The following is a 16,783-nucleotide window of genomic DNA, read 5'->3' as shown; positions in this document are numbered from 1 at the left end:
CTATGGATTCCAGATCTAATTGGGTGTAGCAGAAAGTAGTCTATTGTCTATTGTACCGACTGCCTGTTGTGTCACAGTCACATCAAATGCCCAGCCAGACAAGGTGTGCTCTTCATGGACAGAATGAGAATGCACATCCAAAGGGGTGCATTGTGTTCTTTCTCTGTACTACAGGAGGGCTGTATTTTGAAATGGCAGTCTCACAGTGCGTGTCCACTGGCACGGTGCGAGTGGAGCGGAGCGAGCGTTTTCAATTCATTCCTATGGAAGTCGAGCTTCACGCTCGCGCAATGCATTTTGGGATTGACAGCGGACCGGAGAAAGCGTTGAGAGTGACCGAGAGTGTCAAAAGGTTGGGCAGTTCTGCAAATATCAAGCGAAAAACGCGGTCGGCAGCCAATTGCTGTGAGGTTCGGGATGTGACGTCTGTTTCGAGAGATTGTCTGTTTGCACAAATTGTGCCGGAGTTTATGCTGGATTTAGTGCGTAAATCATTTTGTTTACAACTTAGACGGTTGTTATATATATGTTAGATTTTATTTTGGATGTGTTCATTGTGATTATATTGGCTGGGTTTATAAAAGTTTATTTGGCGAAAATCCGGAGGCGAAAGTTTCGAAACCCGTTGGCGGCCATCTTTTTTAAATGTTTATCGAGCATTAGTGTTAGCATTAATCGAGAGAGTCACCGCTCGTATATGCTCTGGAGAGCAGAAACAGCTGCGTAGGGGACAACGTCGCTGTACTCGGGTCCACCAGACCCTCCGGAGGGTTTCAGGAGTTTCACAATTCGCTCCAGGAGCTAGGTTTGGTGGACCTAACGGTGAGGACGCTGACGAGGACAGCGTAGGCCGTATAGGCCTCGGCCTCAAATGGTCGCTGCCTGACGAGCCCGCGCTGTACAGCCCGGCGCGAGGTTCACCCTCGCCCGCACCCACCTAATCTGTCATTTATTTATGTTTTAATAATAAATGGAGCCAGCCTCCAAAAGTGAAACCTGTCCTGTCCTGTGATTTTTGTTTTTGTTTTTATACACTAAATTGTGTTTGTTGTCTTTACATTAGATTAATGTTTCAAGAATAGATATGGAATAAATAGCATTCAATACAAAATGAGTATCTCTCATATATTGAAATCGAGTTTTTATGTGAAAGATTTGCTTTGTTGTGCATTTTAGTCATATTACAAAATAATTTATTGAGGCCAAACATAAAATAACATTATAAACTGTCACTTCACCACGTGACAGCAGCAAGCAGGCTCCTGATTGGTTAACGCGACGCGAATTGACGCAGAAGTTCAGATTTTTCAACTCGGGCAGCAGACGCAAATTCGCGTCAAACGCGTGAATGCACAAAAAGCACTAATGCTGTGTTCACACCAAACGCGAATATGCGTCTAAATTCGCGCCTGCCGCGTCTAGTACGCGTGACCACTTTGTGTTCATTCGCGCATCAAGAGCGAAATCGACGTGCGTAAAAAACACGTTTGAAGCGAAATTTACGCGCGTCAGAGGCGAAAGTTTCGAACCCCGTTGGCGGCCATCTTTTTACAAGATGTCTGTTGTTGATCGGTCATTTATTGAGAGAGTCACCGCTCTGTATTTGCTCTGGAGAGCAGAACAGCGGCGTAGGGATCATCGTCGCCGTATTTGGGTCCACCAGACCCTTCGGAGGCGTTCCCAGTTCGGCGAGTTTCATCATTTGCTCCAGGAGCTGCGCCTGGATGACAGCCGCTTTCAGCGGTACTTCCGCCTGTCCCGCACCCAGTTCGATGACCTGCTTTCCCGCATCGGAGCGAGGATCACCCTCCAGGACACCAACTACAGGCGCTCTATCCCGGCTGCGGAGCGCCTGTCCATCTGTCTTCGGTTAGTAAATGTATATGATATTTTAAATACAATATATTCAATATGCTAACATGCTATCAATGTTTTTTTAAACTGTGGTACGGATACCACTGTTGGCGCTCTTTCTAGTGATACTGAGTTAACTGCTATACCTAGACATTAACCTAGAAATTATTCTCTTGGCAGACGTGATACTGTCATGTTTCTCTGTATAAACACAGTGATCTTTCTAGTGATACTGAGTTAGCTATAACCTAGACATTAACCTAGAAATTAAAATATTCTCTTGGCAGACGTGATACTGTCATGTTTCTCTGTATAAACAAAGTGATCTTTCTAGTGATACTGAGTTAACTGCCATAACCTAGAGATTAACCTAGAAATTAAATATCTCTATCTTTAAGCAATATGTAGTGCTTGATTATTGGCATTTTAATGTACCATAAACCATTTAATAGTATACCTGGCTGTTGATTGTATAGTTGAGTATCTACAAGTGTACTTGTAATAATATTTATAAAAATGTTTTCTAGGTTTCTTACCATAGGCGTAATTCTATGGGGGGACAGGGGGACACGTCCCCCCCAATATTCAAAGAAGGACAATTTGTCCCCCCCAATATTTGATCATACTGTATGATTATGCGGGCAATATCGATGTGATTGCAAATACGTCTTTCTTTCCAGCTCCGAAAATATAAAATCCCGGCCGGTCCATTTCCCAAATCCATTCGACTGGCCTTACACTATACATTAACAAAACCTATTTCTCCTGAAATCCATGTCATGTTTTCCCTATACCTTTAGTAGCTCGTGCACCGTCAGTGAGTTAGGAAAAACCAAACAGAAGAAGAGTTAGGAGCGCGAAATCTGACAGAGCAGGTGACGGCGGTGTCGTCTCAACATGGTGAAATCTCATATGGCAGGTGACGGCGGTGTCCTCGCAGAGAAACCGAAGTACAGTTGTAAATTTATGTTTCCATTTATGGGTATTGCCAGAGTTTTTCCTGCATAGAGAATTATGAGGCGGCTGCCTCCGTCAAATTTCGTGCCGCCTCCGGCTCTCGACAAAACTCGGACAGACAGTCACATGGTCAGATACACTTTCCCCACCGTGATGGTTCTGTTGCGGTTATAAAAATATTTAAAATAATAATAATAATCTAATTTAATACAGTTATAATTTTTCAATGTAAATTATTTAATTTGATTGGTAACAGCCTAGTGTCTTATTATTTTAATTGGATATATTTATCAAATTTAAGAATTTGAAATGAAAGATGGAGCATACAGTTAATAAAATTAGGGGGGAAAATGCCCTTTATAAAAGGTACAAAAAACTATTCTGAGTGTTTTCAAACAGTGATGTAATGAAAAATGGACAATTTTAAGTTTGAAGGGAGTAAAGCCTCTGTTTAGGCTATTAAGGAAATATAATTTTGCCAAAAGAAGAACTTTTATTTTAAATAAATGTTCATTTTAAATCAGCATGTCAGTGTGATATGTTACCATATTATCATGCTTAACACTAAGAATTTGAATAATTGTAATGTGATGATCAGATGCAGATATCTAAATCAGAGAATATCATAGGTATTTTGAATGAGTGACTCCGGGCGGGCCTGCCGCCACAGCATCAAGCAGGCTCCTGATTGGTTAACGCGGCGCGAATTTACGGCAAAGTTAAAATTTTTCAACTCGGGCAGCAGACGCGAATTCGCGTCAAACGCGTGAATGCACAAAAAGCACAATTCGCGGCAGACGCTCAATACACGCGAATGAGGCGAATTCACGTCTACCGTGCCACGCTAAACGCCTCATTCGCGCCGCAAGACCTCCAGACGCGCATAAACGCGTCTTACCATTGACTTAACATTGAAATCACTCGCGCCAGACGCATATTCGCATTTGGTGTGAACGCACCATAATAAAATCATTCGTGCCTAACGCGGCAGACACTCAATTCGCGCGAACGAGGCGTATTGGCGTCTACCGCGCCGCGCTCTGCGCCTCATTCGCGCCGCAGGAATTTTTTACGCGCGTAACGCGTCTTTGCATTGACTTAACATTAAAATCACTCGCGCCTGACGCGCTATTCACGTCCGGTGTGAACGCACCATTAGGCCCGATCACACCTGACGCGCTTTTTGCGAAGAGGGCTCTGAGCTGGACGGAACCAGCGATGATGAGGGCTCTGAGCTGGACAGGACCAGCGATGAAGAGGGCTTTGAGCCTGACGGAACCAGCGGCGAAGAGGGCTTTGAGCCAGACGGAACCAGCAGCGAAGAGGGCTTTGAGCTGGACGGGACCAGCGATGAAGAGGGCTTTGAGCCGGATGGAACCAGCGGCGAAGAGGGCTTTGAGCCGGACGGAACCAGCAGCGAAGAGGGCTTTGAGCTGGACGGGACCAGCGATGAAGAGGGCTTTGAGCTGGACGGAACCAGCGGCGAAGAGGGCTTTGAGCTCGGCGGGATAAAAGAAAACAAAAGCTCTGCGGGCATGACGCTGTCAGTTTCTAGCTCGGCGGGCATGACGCTCACTGTCACAGACGCGGCGGGCATGACGCTCACAGTCTCAGGGGCGGCGGGCAAGACGAATACGGCCTTGGTCTCGGCAGATCTGGTGTGAAGTGCAGGCTCGGCTGGACTGGCATGATGTGCAGGCTCGGCTGGACTGGCGTGAAGTGCAAGCTCGGCTGGACTGGCGTGAAGTGCAGGCTCGGCGTGGCTGACGTGAAGCTCAGACGGTGACATGGCGTGCCACGGGAGGAAGCTCTCCAGTCCAAACCGGAAAGATCTGGAAGCTCCCTCGGGTCGACCTCCTTAGCCCCAAGCCAGTAACACACCTTGACCGTCTCATCGTTTAAAGAGCTGGTGACAGCGAGAAGAAAAAAACTCCTGGTGTAGTCGAACAGATCACGGCTATCCAGGGCCAAAGCTGCGATCTGCCCAGCAAGCTCTCAACTCATCTTTAGGCTGGTTATTCTGTAACGTCGGTGGTAGTTGAAGGCGGCGAAGATCAAACGAGGATGCAAAAATATAGCTTTATTTCCAAAAGGCAAAAATCCAACAAACAGAGAGCATGTGCTCAAACAATAACCAGCAAAAGACAAGTGAAGACCAGGAACTTAAATACACACACAGATGAACACAAGACAGGTGATGCAGATGATGATAACAGGAACACAGGTGAAGGAGGTTAAGATAATGATGATGAACAGCAGGTGCAGGTGATGAAGGAGGATTCTGGGAACTGTAGTGAAGACGAAGACAGAATGGTGGAGACGATGACTGACAATTGTAGGGCAGGACTATTAAATCACCCAAATTTTCTTTTTCTATTACTACATATTATATACCTGGGGAAACTACAACTACTTTTTTATTTGATATTTACTTTCTATTTATTTGTCACTAAAATGCAATATAAATGCAATTCAAACATAAAATGACTTGAATGCACCTCTTCTATGAATAAATTAAAATTAAAATTATGTTTTGTATATTTGGAGGACATAAAGTAAAAAAAAGTGTGTAAATGTCGTAATGACAATGAAAGAATGAAATTCTTCTCTAACTATCTATTTGGACATAATATTTTATTATGTCTTTTAAAAAAAAGTCCACCAAATAAAGTACCACAGTATATACATAAAGACTTTGTACCATCTGAAATTTTCTTCTAGAATGATCATTTTTATCAAGCTTGTATGTTTATGTTCAGTTATTTCACTTTAATGGCAATAAAAATTACCTAATAATTGTCATGAAAGTGAAATTACTCAACCTAAATGTACGAGCTTGATAAAAATGCTCATTTTAGAAGAAAATTTCAGATGGCACTTAGAGGCTTTTGCATCAGAAGTCTATTATACATATATATATAATAAATAAATAAAAATTATGTCAGATCATTTGACCATTTTATGATAACATGGAATATATATTCACAAAACATGAGTGTTAATTTGTTAATTATACATTAATTTGTATTTTTTTACATTTTTAGCACTCGCATTTACACTTCTTTCTCTGGAACCGCACAGTAGATTGTTCCCATAGTGTGGGCTATTATACGTCCTTCAAGCTTCTTTTTATTGGCTGCTTATCAATATTGGTAAACATACACATTACACTGACATGATGTGTGATATTGACATAGCCCTAAATGATTACAAGGCCATCAGTCTTTGGATAAACAAACAGCATAGATTTAATCTACAGCATTCCATCATGTTGAAAAACTGTGCTGTCAGTCTGAGACATGCTAGACTGTGCAGTTATACTCAGTTCTATTTTTAGATAAACTCCTCTGGAGTCTGGAGTGAGATATACTGTTGTTCTTTGCCACAGTTTGGTGTTCTGTTTGTTATACCATGCATATTCGACACTTGTGAGAAATATGAATAATTGACCTTTAAGGTAAACTTTTTATAACACTCTCTGCTTGACACATCAGTCTTTGTTGCTAATGGGTATTTGCATGTAAAGGTCAGAAGTGACATAGCCTCATCCATTAGTCAAATACAAAGATTACAACAAACACTGTATGGGAGTTACATCTCAGGTAGTGACTCATTTTAATCAAATTTAAAGTTTTGTGTTGGTACAGTAGGAACAATTAACAGGAGAGACAAATGAGGGGAACTGATGGGAGGTTAAGGCAGATGTGAGTCACAGAGCAAAAAAAAAAAAAAACATTAACGTCATCTAATATGGAAAACAGACAACAATGTTTTTCCCTTTGAATAAGATGAGCAAGTGGAGATTTGGGGGCTCAAACTTGATTAGTGAAATAAAGGAATAAAACGTTTTTTTCATTAACATGTTGCTGAAACTGCTGGTTTAGGAATATCATATTCAAGATTCAAGATTTATTTATTTGTTACATAGTTATAGAGAATACAACCTGGTCAGCTACACATGCTGGGCATTAAATAAATAGTAGATAAAATATAGTAGAAATAGAGTAGTCATATGTGCAAAAATAAGCAGGTACAAAATTGCAGGGTGTTACGAGGAAGTTACAATAATAAAAACAACACAATATGCTGTGTGGAGATTGCAATGTTCAAATATATATATAATTTGGACTAATATTGTTGGCCTAGTTTTGTTTTAGAAAGAATATTCCAGTTAGGCTATGTGCTAATATCAATCCAACAACATACAAGAATAGATAGATCATATAACGATCTCTGGGAATCTTGCCTAAAATTAATTAGCAAATGTACTTTTTGTCCATGTTGGCCATCCTGAAACACTTAACAGGGACTGTCCTGCACTTGACCATCTGTCCATATTCCTCTCTGCAGTCCATTGACAACAAATGATGTCAAGAGTAGCAATTAACTTTTGTCTGTTCCAGGGGCACTACAGTGTATGGCCACTCAAAAGAATATGGATATACACAGAGCAAGTACCTTTGCAAAACAGATACAGATATTGCTATTGCAATTTATTGGAAATAGCCTGAAACCTGAAAACTTTAACAGAAGGAGTATGCTATGGACCAGTCATGGCAGCTAAGTGAATGTATCTAAAGCTGGAAATAACATGGGCTGTCTCCAGTGTATTACAACATAAACCACTAGCTGATGTCATACTGCTGTCACTCAGTTCTATTATGTTATATGTATAACAATGTTAGTTTGTAATATAAAATTGCCAGTATGCCTCCTTTAGAACATACATTAGATGGCTCACGTCCATTTTTTTTCAGTAAGGGACTATTTTAACTGACTATTATCTGTGCTTTTTATTATAGTATGTCAAATAGTTTTGTTAAAGAAATGGTTTCAGAATCCATATAGTCCATATAGTCTACATTAGGATTCAGTAGCCATCTGTAAAATAACAAAGCAGAGTTGCTGTCTTTGTTTAAGATGTTTCTCTTAATAATTATCAATAAATACATAACCTGACTGTAATAAAATAAATTGCTGTAAGAAGCATTCCACATTATGTAGTATTGTTTTGACACCAAGTGCACACATGCTATTTATAAACTGCTACTCCTACAGCTGAAACTGTCACATTCTCAAGTTACCTATAGAAACTTAACTCTGCCATGCTATGTTTCTAGAGCACCAGAGGCTGTGCCCCTATTATACTGATCTCAGATCAGTCAGTTTTTCTCAGCCTTCTCTCATTTATAACTCGCAAAATGCATCCTGCCTCTGTGTGAGAAAATTGAGTGAATCCATTCATTAAAACTGCCAGGTCAGTTTGACCGGTTCAGTGTAATGTTTGAAGAGCGATCAGGAGTGAGTCAAATCATGTATGAAGGTGTGGATGTTCTTGGAGAGGGATTAATTAAAGACTGTGGTCTACAGCAAACAGATTAAGCACAAATTATTTGGGTTGGTTTGATGAATTTACCAACCTGGTTTACATAGATTACACCTCCTGAGCTGACCTTGACCTTGTTATAACTACACTGAACAAAATTATAAACGCAACACTTTTGTTTTTGCCCCCATTTTTCATGAGCTGAACTCAAAGATCTAAGACTTTTTCTATGTACACAAAATGCCTATTTCTCTCAAATATTGTTCACAAATCTGTCTTAGTGAGCATTTCTCCTTTGCCAAGATAATCCATCCACCTCACAGGTGTGGCATATCAAGATGCTGATTAGACAGCATGATTATTGCACAGGTGTGCCTTAGGCTGGCCACAATAAAAGGCCACTCTAAAATGTGCCATTTTATCACACAGCACAATGCCACAGATGTCGCAAGTTTTGAGGGAGCGTGCAATTGGCATGCTGACTGCAGGAATGTCCACCAGAGCTGTTGGCCGTGAATTGACTGTTCATTTATCTACCATAAGACGTCTCCAAAGGCGTTTCAGAGAATTTGGCAGTACATCCAACCGGCCTCACAACCGCAGACCACGTGTAACCACACCAGCCCAGGACCTCCACAACCAACAGGCCACAATCAACAACCTGATCAACTCTATGCGAAGGAGATGTGTTGCACTGCGTGAGGCAAAAGTCACACCAGATACTGACTGGTTTTTGGACCCCTTACTAAAAGTGTACGTGTGCCCAAAAGCAGACTTATAAAACCGTGTGTATGCCAGAACATGCAGCTAAATTCCCTTCATAAATCCCAGTCAGTGGAAGATTGTGCGCACATGCGTCTCTACCGTGTTTCCTACCCAAAATAACTATATATGGAGCTTACAACGCCTAGTTTTACTATGCATATCCTCATCTGCATATCATTTGCATATGCACATTCATCCACCTGATACCATGTTTAATTGTACAAGACATTAGGAAAATATGAGATACGGATGTGCGTCACATTAGATTGCTAAAAATCTTTTAGTAGCCTAGCCTTTCCTTGTTTTTGAATAAATGAAACAAATAGTATAAAATATATTTCAGAGAACGTTTTTCTCAAACTTTTCCACTGGCCAAATATTTTTAATTGATTTATGTTTTTAATGGAAACAGATAGGCCTTATTGTGCATTATTTGCACGCAAATATTTTCTCAGACAATCTGCTATTATCATGGTAAGCAATCCTCTCTGTAGTTAAAACATTAAAACACAGCATGCCACAGGGAAAGTGTTCAAAAGCATTTCATCCACTACAAATATTTATATTTATTAGAATCTAAAAATGTTGTAACTTCTCAGTTATGATTTGATGTAATTTAAGTGTTTAACTCCAAAAAGCTATTTAACTCCAGCTCACTATGCACACACTTCTCACCAGTTCAGGGTCTGGTCTCGTTCATAGATATCGTTTGCACTACCTACCTCAATCATGCGATTTATTAATGTTATACTCCAGCGATTATTCCCCTAGGACTATGTCATTCATCTCCGAGTTTCTCCAGCGTCTCATCCATTTGTGTGTTCCTGGTGTTCTCACCTACCATCCCATCCAGCGAGGTTTGTGCTTCCATCAGCTATCCCATATGTCATCCACTATCTCCTGCACCAAATACAAAAAGACAAATACTTTCCATTACCATCCATCTCAAGTCAATGATAACTCTCATTGTCCAGTTCACTCACCTGTTTTCCACCATTATGCTCCGTGCTGCCGAATAAAGAACCTGTGATTGCATTTCCCTGTTTCCGAGTCTGTGTTCTGTAACACTGTCAAAAGTTTGGAAAATTATTAAAAAATATATGTTTTTGAAAAGTATTTTATGCTCACCAAGGCTGCATTTGTTTTCTTTTTTTAAATACAGGAAAAACAGTCATATTTTAAATTAGTATTACAATTTAAAATTATTATTCTTTTTTTTTATCTTAATGCGTTAAATGTAATTTATTACTGTAATGACAAGGCTGCATTTTAAGCATCATTATTCCAGTCTTTATAACAGACGGATAACAACACGGATAAATTCCTTTCTGATACGACAGAGAATATCTCTCTTGCCTTTCCATAAAACAGAAGGCAATCAACATCTGAACTATTTACATAATGCAAATGTGCTCATTAATTTGAGTAGCTGATTTGTATCGCTACTTCAGTTTGTTTTTAGACCTGTGAGAGGTATTGGCAATCATACACTCTGTGGAGGAAAAAGTGAGGTGAAATGCTAATTCAGCAGATACAATCAATATGAAGAACCAAAGTCAGGAGAGAACATTGCCAACGCCAGCCTACGAGTCCTTTGAAGGGGATATCCATGTGTGAGTGTGTATACAAACACTGTGAAAATGTCATTGTGAACACACAGTCTCTAAAATGGAGTGTGCTAAACTGGGCAAGACAGGTTAGGCAGTTCATAAAACTTCTTCCAAGTCTTTAAATTAGTTCATATTTTCAACGTCTGTGTCTTATCACTGCTACAAATTTGACCTGATCAGGAGTCTTCTCTAGTCTCTGTGAAAAGTAAGAGCCTGAAGTGCATAAGACCCTTTGATACCCTTCGAATACATTGGAACGGAATGAGAGGATTCTCAATTATAGAATGTGGGTTAGGTAAGGTCTTCTTTTTCATTAATTGGCAAGAGCTGGGCAACAAAAATCCTCAAAATTCAAATCCATGATTGTACCAAAACATATTTAACAAAGCAGGGTCAATACTTCTTACATAAAATTTCACACAATTTATTGATTTATATTTGTTCTTGTGGAGGCCTTTTAACCCTTTTTTTACACTCAACCTTTACTGCATAATACAGCCTGGAGGGTGAAAAGAGAACTTCCTCTAATTTTCTCAAATAATAATAATAAAAAAAAACACTGTGTCATTTCTAGTATACATAGGGGAAATTAAGGCAAAATTTGATTTATGTTTTTAATAAAATAAAAAAACAAGATTTTAGTTAATGATGTTTCAGCACATTTCCCAGATTGCTCTTTGTGTTTCCATTCATGCCCATTTTATAATTTTATGTTGGAAAAATACAGTATATATATACACTCACCTAAAGGATTATTAGGAACACTATACTAATACTGTGTTTGACCCCCTTTCGTCTTCAGAACTGCCTTAATTCTACGTGGCATTGATTCAACAAGGTGCTGAAAGCATTCTTTAGAAATGTTGGCCCATATTGATAGGATAGCATATTGCAGTTGATGGAGATTTGTGGGATGCACATCCAGGGCACGAAGCTCCCGTTCCACCACATCCCAAAGATGCTCTATTGGGTTGAGATCTGCTGACTGTGGGGGCCATTTTAGTACAGTGAACTCATTGTCATGTTCAAGAAACCAATTTGAAATGATTCGAGCTTTGTGACATGGTGCATTATCCTGCTGGAAGTAGCCATCAGAGGATGGGTACATGGTGGTCATAAAGGGATGGACATGGTCAGAAACAATGCGCAGGTAGGCTGTGGCATTTAAACGATGCCCAATTGGCACTAAGGGGCCTAAAGTGTGCTAAGAAAACATCTCGAAAACATGTAACGAGTGGTTATTTCAGTCAAAGTTGCTCTTCCATCAGCTTGAATCAGTCGGCCCATTCTCCTCTGACCTCTAGCATCAACAAGGCATTTTCGCCCACAGGACTGCCGCATACTGGATGTTTTTCCCTTTTCACACCATTCTTTGTAAACCCTAGAAATGGTTGTGCGTGAAAATCCCAGTAACTGAGCAGATTGTGAAATACTCAGACCGGCCCGTCTGGCACCAACAACCATGCCATGCTCAAAATTGCTTAAATCACCTTTCTTTCCCATTCTGACATTCAGTTTGGAGTTCAGGAGATTGTCTTGACCAGGACCACACCCCTAAATGCATTGAAGCAACTGCCATGTGATTGGTTGATTAGATAATTGCATTAATGAGAAATTGAACAGGTGTTCCTAATAATCCTTTAGGTGAGTGTATATAACAAAGGGCTACCGTAAAACCTCAAATAATAGCCCGGGCTTTTATTTTCCCAAATCGCCGAACTGCATCGCCTTGTATTTGAGACAGGCGTCTATATGAGACAGGCCTTTCATTTAGTGTTGAGATGTTGTTCATTGAGTGTAGGCCTAGAGATAATGATCCAAATAGCATAGGCTGATAGACGGAAAGCATGACAGTAGGAGGTTACCAAATCTGTGTTTCTGTTTAACAAATCAGTTAATGTAAGAATTAGCCTACTATATTTCTGTATGCCTAAAGGGGGTCGCACACCAGACGAGAAGCACAGCGCCACATCTTTAAAATTCGAACACATTATTCTCTATGAGTGTACATTGTCTCAAATCGTCGTTAATGTATATAGCCTACTGACTTCACCCTGTGCTGCAATATACATTCAGTTTTACACTGCTGCTTGAATGAAAACTGCTGATGTTTTCGGATTTTCAGGTGATATTCTCAATTCATTCAGTTGACGGACGCTCTGAGGTAAAGTGAATTCAGACTGCAGACTAAGCAACGATTGTATTTAATTGTACAGTACAATCATAAAATAGTACAGACATGATCTTACTATTATTCCATAACATCCATATACATAACAATATTGCTGGCCATAAACTGACAAAGTGCGCGAAGTCCGGTGTGCGAAACCTCGAGTTGTCATAGACGCGATGCGGCGCTGCGCTTCTCATACGGTGTGCGACCCCCTTTAGATTATTGGCAGCATAAAAAAACGAAACGATGTGACAGCCATGGGCTGAACAATACAAGTTACCGGTAATATTCATCGAGCCTATGAACTAGTTGCCCGAAACACATTAACAAGAAAGAATGAAGGCTACCCTGTAAAACAACTGCAATCATGTGATACAAAAGGACCCTATCACTATTATCAACACCGCGATCCTCAACTACAAGTTGGCGAATTCCTCCTCGTCGCTCTCCTCCACTTCTCCCTCTCCGGCCTCCGCTAACTCTGCCTGCCTTGCTTGCGCTAACAGCTCCCGCCCAGATGCACAGGGTTCTCTTGCGTGCGCAATCTGCTCCACAGAACCGGCTTAAACAGACGATCTGACGGGTTTTAGAAGATTAAATACAACCCGAAACTAAAAAACAGACCGGGCCTCTATTTGAGACCGACCTTTATTTATCCAAAACTTTAGCCACACTAGGCGTGTAAAAGAGACAGGCGTCTATTTGGGACTCGGCTATTATTTGAAGTTTTACGGTATTTATGTTACGAACAGTTTCAGTAAAGGTGAGGGAACGGATATATTCGCAGCAGTGTATTTTTAACAGAACTCCAAATAGTCAAAACACTAGAAACAGAACAAATGCTGTACACACTGCGAGAACTGACAAAGAACATAATTAATTAACCAAACGAACATCGGGTGCAAATAATAATCAGACAATGAATAGCCAAAGAAACTAACTGAAACAGGAAACAACTAAATTAGTGAAAACCCTCCCAAACTGCCTTCGTAACAACAAAAAACTAGATTCAAAAGTTTGTCGAGAAAGTTTAGACCAGAAAGTAGTTTGAAATTTAAAGTAGTTTGAAGTCTAAATTAGTTTAAAGGGGTCATATAATGCCATTTTTGTACAAGTTAATATGATTCTTTAGGGTCTAAATGAAAGGTTTGTAATATACTTTAATTAAAAATTATCATTAGTATTGTAAGAAAACACTCATTTTACCTGGTCAAAAACAGCTCTGTTTTCAGCACGCCATTTAAGTGCATGTGTCTTTAAATGATAATGAGCTTTGCTCACCCCGCCCCTCTGTTCTGTGGGGCGTTTTGACACAACCGGACACAACACACGTGGAGTGTTGCCTTGACAACAGTTGAGGGTATATTTTGGACAAAGAATGGCAGCGGGAGTCTCTGAGGACACATCTGTGCAACCAACCGTATCAATTTGAACCGGAGTCAGACCCTGAACAAGATGACGGCCCCGAAGATGTTCGACAATTAAAGTAAGCTTAGTGTAGTGTTACCATGTTAACTTTAACACCTGCATACACAGTTTGTAATAACACAACAACCATAACGCGTTGTTCATTATAAACGTGGGATTATGAATTATATTGAGAATGTCGTACATAGAAAACATGCCGTAATGTACCCTGAGTGTAAACCTTAGCTGCATTCATCGTGAAGCGTGCAAGCGATTTGCAAAGATTAATATAAAGGTTAATAAAACGTTACACTCACTTCTTCTGGAGGTGCAGCAGGAACACGAGTTTAAAGTAGTTTAAAGTAGTTAGAAGTTTAAAGTATAGTTTGAAGTAGTTTTATGTTTGATAGTGTTATTAGGCGGTTGCTATGGTGTTCTGGGCGGTTGCTAGGCGGTTGCTAAGGTATTTTGGGTGGTTGCTATGGTGTTGCTAGGCGGTTGCTATGGTGTTCTGGGTGGTTGCTATGGTGTTATTAGGCGGGTGCTATGGTGTTCTAGGCAGTATTTTGGGTGGTTGCTAGGCGGTTGCTAGGGTTGTCGCCCATTATGACACACTATACGAGATGAAATGACTGAATCTTGCGTCCTGACGCCCGTTGTCGTTTACGAATCCCCACGACACCCTACGTCAAACGGATCGTGCCAAAATCATGCTAAAATCGTGGAATCTGAACCAGGCATAAGAGTTCAGAGTTTATTCATTTATAAGTTTAAGAATTCATAAGGGTATGAATTCATGAGTTTATAAGTGTACGAGTTTATGAGTTTAGAAAAAAAAAACACTGAAAGTTTGAAGAAGTATAGTTTTAAGTATAGTTTAAAGTTTGATAGAGCGAGGAGTCAAGGCAGAGCCAACTGCTCGACAGGCCGAGGTGGAGTTATGGGTCTGGAGGTTCTAGGCAGAGCTAGTAGGTCAACACTCCAGGGCTGGACTGGCGAGCTAACAGTCTGAGGCAGATCCACGATGGGTAGATCAGGTAGAGACAAAGGGCTAGAGTGACACAGTGCAGGAAGGGCTGAAGGACTGGGCAGTGCAGGCAGGGGTTCACAAAAAGTTTTCTTGGATGATACAGGATAGACATAAGTTTCAGGAACAACCCATGCAGAGTAGGCAGGAGTGGGAGGCAGGGCTGGAACACAAATTAAAAAAAACATTTGGTGCTGGGTGCAGAAACACGTTCGGTGCTAGGAAACAAAACGGGCAGGAAACACTCACTCTCTCAGTCGATCAACGCTTCTTCTTCTGCCGCTGTTGGGGGGTGGGGCTCCATGTCATCCCCTCAAACTCCTCCAAAATTCCATCAGAAACAGACTTTGTTGTCGGCTCACACACCTGATCAGAGGATTTGTTGGGCTTCAGCTCCGAGATGATCTTTGCTCACTGACACTGTTATCGTGATGGGCTCCGGCTCTGCGTCTGCGGTGGACTCAGGCTGGTCTGTAGCTGGGCTGGTGGTTGCGGCTGGGTCACTGTTTCTCTTCTCACTCTCCTCAATGGTGTAGGGGGATCCACACTGGAAAAACACCCATGTATTTCTGGAAGTTCCCTTGAGGTTCCTCTACGGGCAGGCGTGCACGAGTTTAATGAGTCAAACACGCCCAGAAAAATATGCAGAAGCTATCATCGTCATCGTAAACAAAGGGGACCAGGTCTAAATACCTATGTGTATGGCCATCGAGGGACTGATCCCCATGAGAGAAGAGAATCATTTTCACTGTTTTTTTGTTATTACATTTTTTCTCCAACAGCGTATAGGATTTTATATATTCTCCAACAACTTATATGCATATAGAATGGTGCATGAAACAAATTCATAAGTAAAAAAGGGGGTTAAATAATAAATCAGCTCCATTGTGAATTCCAAGTGATCAAGGGCTTAGTGCATTCCATTTAAACTTTTTGCACACGTTCCGCCAGTAGTGGGCACTTGTGCAACGTAAGCAATGGCGCACATCCGAGTCCATGAGACGAAGGGAAGTTTGCGAGTGAAGGGCATACAAATTTGGAGTGGAACGCAGCCTTGGTCTGGGTTTAGGTTTTACATGCCTGCCGAATCCATGCGCTTCATTTTAATATATCCTGCTCACTTTACAACTTAAAGGGTTAGTTCACCCAAAAATTAAAATTCTGTCAGTAATTACTCACCCTCATGTTGTTCCAACCGCGTAAGACCTTCGTTCATCTTCGGAACACAAATTAAGATATTTTTGATGAAATCTGAGCCATGTTTCACTCCTCCATAGGCTTCCAGTGTGACCGAAACTTGCTGGCCCAGAAAAGTTATTAAAGAGATCGTTAATATAGTCCAAGTGACTCCAGTGGCTCAATCTTAAGTATATCAAGCGACGAGAATACTTTTTGTGCGCAAAAACAAACAAAAATAACGACTTTATTCCACTATTCATTTCCTTCTCTCTGGATGTCTAGTTGGTTTGCGTAGTGTTTTTGCGCAGCGCGTCTGTGTTACACGTCACCACGTAGGCTCACTATTGGCCGACGCCGGTCATGTGTGTGTTGCGTGATGACGTGCAACACAGACGCGCAGCGCAAACACACTACGAGGCCCAGAGAGAAGGAAATGAAAAGTGGAATAAAGTCGTTATTTTTGTTTGTTTTTGCGCACAAAAAGT

The sequence above is a fragment of the Rutilus rutilus genome (genome assembly GCF_951802725.1).
Source record: "Rutilus rutilus genome assembly, chromosome: 2".
Lineage (NCBI taxonomy): Eukaryota > Metazoa > Chordata > Actinopteri > Cypriniformes > Leuciscidae > Rutilus > Rutilus rutilus.
Note: the sequence above shows the minus strand (reverse complement) of the source record.